Here is a 7,500-nt window from a genome sequence, read left to right as displayed (position 1 = left end):
AGTTCAGACTCCTTAGTCCGTTATGTGTATGTTCATTCTGAGTAGGTTCCATGCACAAACCTCTTTAAATGGCCTTTTTTGAGAGAGAAACCCAGGAATCGCCTTCTTTTCCCGAGTTAAGACGAAATACGGATTTTTGTTAAAAAATGATTTCCTTGGGCCAAACCAAGTTCAGACTCCTTAGTCCGTTATGTATATGTTCATTCTGAGTAGGTTCCATGCTTAAACCTCTTTAAATTGCCTTTTTTGAGAAAGAAACACCGCAAAAGCTTTCCTTTGCGGAGTGATGTCGTTGCGCAGGGCATGAGTGCCTGGATGTTCTGAGAGGGGAGCAGGGATGAATGCCTGACCGAGGAGAGGTGCTGAAACTCGGCCTGGATGTGTGTCTGTGCGCAGGGCATGAGTGCCTGGATGCTGTGAGAGGGGAGCAGGGATGAATGCTGGACCGAGGAGAGGTGCTGAAACTCGGCCTGGATGTGTGTCTGTGCGCAGGGCATGAGTGCCTGGATGCTGTGAGAGGGGAGCAGGGATGAATGCTGGACCGAGGAGAGGTGCTGAAACTCGGCCTGGGTGTGTGACTGTGCGCAGGGCATGAGTGCCTGGATGCTGTGAGAGGGGAGCAGGGATGAATGCCTGACCGAGGAGAGGTGCTGAAACTCGGCCTGGATGTGTCATTGCGCAGGGCATGAGTGCCTGGATGCTATGAGAGTGGAGCAGGGATGAATGCTGGACCGAGCAGAGGTGCTGAAACTCGGCCTGGATGTGTGTCTGTGCGCAGGGCATGAGTGCCTGGATGCTATGAGAGTGGAGCAGGGATGAATGCTGGACCGAGGAGAGGTGCTGAAACTCGGCCAGGATGTGTGTCTGTGCGCAGGGCATGAGTGCCTGGATGCTGTGAGAGGGGAGCAGGGATGAATGCTGGACCGAGGAGAGGTGCTGAAACTCGGCCTGGGTGTGTGACTGTGCGCAGGGCATGAGTGCCTGGATGCTGTGAGAGGGGAGCAGGGATGAATGCCTGACCGAGGAGAGGTGCTGAAACTCGGCCTGGATGTGTCATTGCGCAGGGCATGAGTGCCTGGATGCTATGAGAGTGGAGCAGGGATGAATGCTGGACCGAGCAGAGGTGCTGAAACTCGGCCTGGATGTGTGTCTGTGCGCAGGGCATGAGTGCCTGGATGCTATGAGAGTGGAGCAGGGATGAATGCTGGACCGAGGAGAGGTGCTGAAACTCGGCCAGGATGTGTGTCTGTGCGCAGGGCATGAGTGCCTGGATGCTATGAGAGTGGAGCAGGGATGAATGCTGGACCGAGCAGAGGTGCTGAAACTCGGCCTGGATGTGTGTCTGTGCGCAGGGCATGAGTGCCTGGATGCTATGAGAGTGGAGCAGGGATGAATGCTGGACCGAGGAGAGGTGCTGAAACTCGGCCAGGATGTGTGTCTGTGCGCAGGGCATGAGTGCCTGGATGCTATGAGAGTGGAGCAGGGATGAATGCTGGACCGAGGAGAGGTGCTGAAACTCGGCCTGGATCTGTGTCTGTGACTGGACGTTATGAGAGGGGAGCAGGGATGAATTCCTGACCGAGGAGAGGTGCTGAAACTCGGCCTGGATGTGTCATTGCACAGGGCATGAGTGCCTGGATGTTCTGAGAGGGGAGCAGGGATGAATGCTGGACCGAGGAGAGGTGCTGAAACTCGGCCTGGATCTGTGTCTGTGACTGGACGTTATGAGAGGGGAGCAGGGATGAATTCCTGACCGAGGAGAGGTGCTGAAACTCGGCCTGGATGTGTCATTGCACAGGGCATGAGTGCCTGGACGTTATGAGAGGGGAGCAGGGATGATTGCCTGACCGAAGAGAGGTGCTGAAACTCGGCCTGGATGTGTGTCTCTGGGCCGGGCATGAGAGACTGGCTGTTGGGAGAGGACGGCAGCCATGAATACTGGACCGAGGAGAGGTGCTGAAACTCGGCCTGGATGTGTGTCTGTGGGCAGGGCACGAGAGCCTGGATGTTGGGCATGAATCCCAGTTCAAAAAAAGGACCTTTTCTGAAAGAAACACAGGAATCGCCTTCTTTTCCCGAGTTAAGACGAAATACGGATTTTTGTTAAAAAGTGATTTCCTTGGGCCAGAACAAGTTCAGACTCCTTGGTCCTTCATATATACATACATATATATCCATTCTAAGTAAGTTCCATGCATAAACCTGCACAAACCCGGATAAATGGCCTCTTTTGGGATCAAAACACAGGAATCGCCTTCTTTTCCCGAGTTAAGACGAAATACGGATTTTTGTTAAAAAGTGATTTCCTTGGGCCAGAACAAGTTCAGACTCCTTAGTCCTTCATATATACATACATATATATCCATTCTAAGGAAGTTCCATGCATAAACCTGCACAAACCCGGATAAATGGCCTCTTTTGGGATCAAAACACAGGAATCGCCTTCTTTTCCCGAGTTAAGACGAAATACGGATTTTTGTTAAAAAGTGATTTCCTTGGGCCAGAACAAGTTCAGACTCCTTAGTCCTTCATATATACATAGAGATATATCCATTCTAAGTAAGTTCCATGCATAAACCTGCACAAACCCGGATAAATGGCCTCTTTTGAGATCAAAACACAGGAATCGCCTTCTTTTCCCGAGTTAAGACGAAATACGGATTTTTGTTAAAAAGTGATTTCCTTGGGCCAGAACAAGTTCAGACTCCTTAGTCCTTCATATATACATAGAGATATATCCATTCTAAGTAAGTTCCATGCATAAACCTGCACAAACCCGGATAAATGGCCTCTTTTGAGATCAAAACACAGGAATCGCCTTCTTTTCCCGAGTTAAGACCAAATACGGATTTTTGTTAAAAAGTGATTTCCTTGGGCCAGAACAAGTTCAGACTCCTTAGTAGGAACCATGCACACACCTCTTTAAATGACCTTTATCCCGGTTCAGAAAAACGCCAAAGTGTCAAAAAGTACCAGGGGCATGAAGCCCGGTTCAGAAAAACGTCAAAGTGTCAAAAAGTACCAGGGGCATGAAGCCCGGTTCAGAAAAACGTCAAAGTGTCAAAAAGTACCAGGGGCATGAAGCCCGGTTCAGAAAAACGTCAAAGTGTCAAAAAGTACCAGGGGCATGAAGCCCGGTTCAGAAAAACGTCAAAGTGTCAAAAAGTACCAGGGGCATGAAGCCCGGTTCAGAAAAACGTCAAAGTGTCAAAAAGTACCAGGGGCATGAAGCCCGGTTGAGAAATATTTTCTGAGTGCCAAAAAGTACCAGGGGTGAGAATCCCGGTTCAGAAAATTTTCTAAGTGCCACATAGTACCAGAGGTGAAAAAGTTTATAGTACCAGGGGTGATAAAGTTGGAAAAAATTTCTGTCAGAGAACGGGAAAAGGGGACGATGGGCCGAGTCAGCCCAAGGCCCGCCCCTATTCTCCCACACGACGAGGTTATTAGCAGACGACGAAAACACCATCTGCACGATTTCAGAAACCCAGTTTTCGGAAAAATATCTGAGTACCAGACTGGGACGGTGAATTGATAATCCGAAAGATGACACTTTCCACGGCCTGAAATGATGGAGGAAGGGGGCAAAAGCTCCAGCCTGGCTCCTGGAGGAGGGGTCCAAAGGCAAGAACGTGTGTCCGAGGATGGGTGCAGGAGAGCGGATTCAAGGCGCGGCTGACCGCTGGAAGCTCCAGGCCGGTTCCTGGAAGATGGGAGGCCGACTTTGGCAGAGCATGAGTCCGAGGAAGGTGCTGGAGAGCGGATTCAAGGCGCGGCTGACCGCTGGAAGCTCCAGGCTGGTTCTTTGAAGATGTGAGGCCGGCCTGGAGGAGAATGAGTCCGAGGAAGGTGCTGGAGAGCGGATTCAAGGTGCGGCTGACCGCTGGAAGCTCCAGGCTGGTTCTTTGAAGATGTGAGGCCGGCCTGGAGGAGCATGAGTCCGAGGAAGGTGCTTGAGAGCGGATTCAAGGTGCGGCTGACCGCTGGAAGCTCCAGGCTGGTTCTTTGAAGATGTGAGGCCGGCCTGGAGGAGAATGAGTCCGAGATAGGTGCTGGAGAGCGGATTCAAGGTGCGGCTGACCGCTGGAAGCTCCAGGCTGGTTCCTGGAAGATGTGAGGCCGACTTTGGCAGAGCATGAGTCCGAGGAAGGTGCTTGAGAGCGGATTCAAGGTGCGGCTGACCGCTAGAAGCTCCAGGCTGGTTCCTGGAAGATGTGAGGCCGACTTTGGCAGAGCATGAGTCCGAGGAAGGTGCTGGAGAGCGGATTCAAGGTGCGGCTGACCGCTGGAAGCTCCAGGCTGGTTCTTTGAAGATGTGAGGCCGGCCTGGAGGAGAATGAGTCCGAGATAGGTGCTGGAGAGCGGATTCAAGGTGCGGCTGACCGCTGGAAGCTCCAGGCTGGTTCCTGGAAGATGGGAGGCCGACTTTGGCAGAGCATGAGTCCGAGGAAGGTGCTTGAGAGCGGATTCAAGGCGCGGCTGACCGCTAAAGGCTCCAGGCTGGTTCCTGGAAGATGGGAGGCCGGCCTGGAGGAGAATGTGTCCGAGGAAGGTGCTGGAGAGCGGATTCAAGGTGCGGCTGACCGCTGGAAGCTCCAGGCTGGTTCCTGGAAGATGGGAGGCCGACTTTGGCAGAGCATGAGTCCGAGGAAGGTGCTGGAGAGCGGATTCAAGGCGCGGCTGACCGCTAAAGGCTCCAGGCTGGTTCTTTGAAGATGTGAGGCCGGCCTGGAGGAGAGTGTGTCCGAGATAGGTGCTGGAGAGCGGATTCAAGGCGCGGCTGACCGCTGGAAGCTCCAGGCTGGTTCCTGGAAGATGGGAGGCCGACTTTGGCAGAGCATGAGTCCGAGGAAGGTGCTGGAGAGCGGATTCAAGGTGCGGCTGACCGCTGGAAGCTCCAGGCTGGTTCTTTGAAGATGTGAGGCCGGCCTGGAGGAGAATGAGTCCGAGGAAGGTGCTGGAGAGCGGATTCAAGGTGCGGCTGACCGCTGGTAGCTCCAGGCTGGTTCTTTGAAGATGTGAGGCCGGCCTGGAGGAGCATGAGTCCGAGGAAGGTGCTTGAGAGCGGATTCAAGGTGCGGCTGACCGCTGGAAGCTCCAGGCTGGTTCTTTGAAGATGTGAGGCCGGCCTGGAGGAGAATGAGTCCGAGATAGGTGCTGGAGAGCGGATTCAAGGTGCGGCTGACCGCTGGAAGCTCCAGGCTGGTTCCTGGAAGATGTGAGGCCGACTTTGGCAGAGCATGAGTCCGAGGAAGGTGCTTGAGAGCGGATTCAAGGTGCGGCTGACCGCTAGAAGCTCCAGGCTGGTTCCTGGAAGATGTGAGGCCGACTTTGGCAGAGCATGAGTCCGAGGAAGGTGCTGGAGAGCGGATTCAAGGTGCGGCTGACCGCTGGAAGCTCCAGGCTGGTTCTTTGAAGATGTGAGGCCGGCCTGGAGGAGAATGAGTCCGAGATAGGTGCTGGAGAGCGGATTCAAGGTGCGGCTGACCGCTGGAAGCTCCAGGCTGGTTCCTGGAAGATGTGAGGCCGACTTTGGCAGAGCATGAGTCCGAGGAAGGTGCTTGAGAGCGGATTCAAGGTGCGGTTGACCGCTAGAAGCTCCAGGCTGGTTCCTGGAAGATGTGAGGCCGACTTTGGCAGAGCATGAGTCCGAGGAAGGTGCTGGAGAGCGGATTCAAGGTGCGGCTGACCGCTGGAAGCTCCAGGCTGGTTCCTGGAAGATGGGAGGCCGGCCTGGAGGAGAATGAGTCCGAGGAAGGTGCTGGAGAGCGGATTCAAGGTGCGGCTGACCGCTGGAAGCTCCAGGCTGGTTCTTTGAAGATGTGAGGCCGGCCTGGAGGAGCATGAGTCCGAGGAAGGTGCTTGAGAGCGGATTCAAGGTGCGGCTGACCGCTGGAAGCTCCAGGCTGGTTCTTTGAAGATGTGAGGCCGGCCTGGAGGAGAATGAGTCCGAGATAGGTGCTGGAGAGCGGATTCAAGGTGCGGCTGACCGCTGGAAGCTCCAGGCTGGTTCCTGGAAGATGGGAGGCCGACTTTGGCAGAGCTTGAGTCCGAGGAAGGTGCTGGAGAGCGGATTCAAGGTGCGGCTGACCGCTGGAAGCTCCAGGCTGGTTCTTTGAAGATGTGAGGCCGGCCTGGAGGAGAATGAGTCCGAGATAGGTGCTGGAGAGCGGATTCAAGGTGCGGCTGACCGCTGGAAGCTCCAGGCTGGTTCCTGGAAGATGTGAGGCCGACTTTGGCAGAGCATGAGTCCGAGGAAGGTGCTTGAGAGCGGATTCAAGGTGCGGCTGACCGCTAGAAGCTCCAGGCTGGTTCCTGGAAGATGGGAGGCCGACTTTGGCAGAGCATGAGTCCGAGGAAGGTGCTGGAGAGCGGATTCAAGGTGCGGCTGACCGCTAGAAGCTCCAGGCTGGTTCCTGGAAGATGGGAGGCCGACTTTGGCAGAGCTTGAGTCCGAGGAAGGTGCTGGAGAGCGGATTCAAGGTGCGGCTGACCGCTGGAAGCTCCAGGCTGGTTCTTTGAAGATGTGAGGCCGGCCTGGAGGAGAATGAGTCCGAGATAGGTGCTGGAGAGCGGATTCAAGGTGCGGCTGACCGCTGGAAGCTCCAGGCTGGTTCCTGGAAGATGTGAGGCCGACTTTGGCAGAGCATGAGTCCGAGGAAGGTGCTGGAGAGCGGATTCAAGGTGCGGCTGACCGCTAGAAGCTCCAGGCTGGTTCCTGGAAGATGGGAGGCCGACTTTGGCAGAGCATGAGTCCGAGGAAGGTGCTGGAGAGCGGATTCAAGGTGCGGCTGACCGCTAGAAGCTCCAGGCTGGTTCCTGGAAGATGGGAGGCCGACTTTGGCAGAGCTTGAGTCCGAGGAAGGTGCTGGAGAGCGGATTCAAGGCTCGGCTGTCCGCTAGGAGCTCCAGGCTGGTTCTTTGAAGATGTGAGGCCGGCCTGGAGGAGAGTGTGTCCGAGATAGGTGCTGGAGAGCGGATTCAAGGCGCGGCTGACCGCTGGAAGCTCCAGGCTGGTTCCTGGAAGATGGGAGGCCGACTTTGGCAGAGCATGAGTCCGAGGAAGGTGCTGGAGAGCGGATTCAAGGCGCGGATGACCGCTGGAAGCTCCAGGCTGGTTCCTGGAAGATGGGAGGCCGACTTTGGCAGAGCATGAGTCCGAGAAAGGTGCTTGAGAGCGGATTCAAGGTGCGGCTGACCGCTAGAAGCTCCAGGCTGGTTCCTGGAAGATGGGAGGCCGACTTTGGCAGAGCATGAGTCCGAGGAAGGTGCTGGAGAGCGGATTGGATGCTCGAGTGACCGCTGGAAGCTCCAGAACGTACATTTAAAAAAACTAAATTTTCATAGTACCAGGGGAGTAAAAAAAAAATTTTCTGTAGTACCAGGGGCACGAATGAGCAAAAAACGACAGTCACTAAGACAGGAGAAGGGGACGAAGGGCAGAGTCAGCCCAAGTCCCCTTCTCCCGTACGACAAGGTTATTAGCAGACGACGAAAACA

The sequence above is a fragment of the Odontesthes bonariensis genome, unplaced genomic scaffold (assembly GCF_027942865.1).
Source record: "Odontesthes bonariensis isolate fOdoBon6 unplaced genomic scaffold, fOdoBon6.hap1 scaffold_156, whole genome shotgun sequence".
In the NCBI taxonomy this organism is placed as follows: Eukaryota; Metazoa; Chordata; class Actinopteri; order Atheriniformes; family Atherinopsidae; genus Odontesthes; species Odontesthes bonariensis.
The sequence above is the reverse complement of the archived record's forward strand: the minus strand, read 5'-3'. Positions refer to the sequence as shown.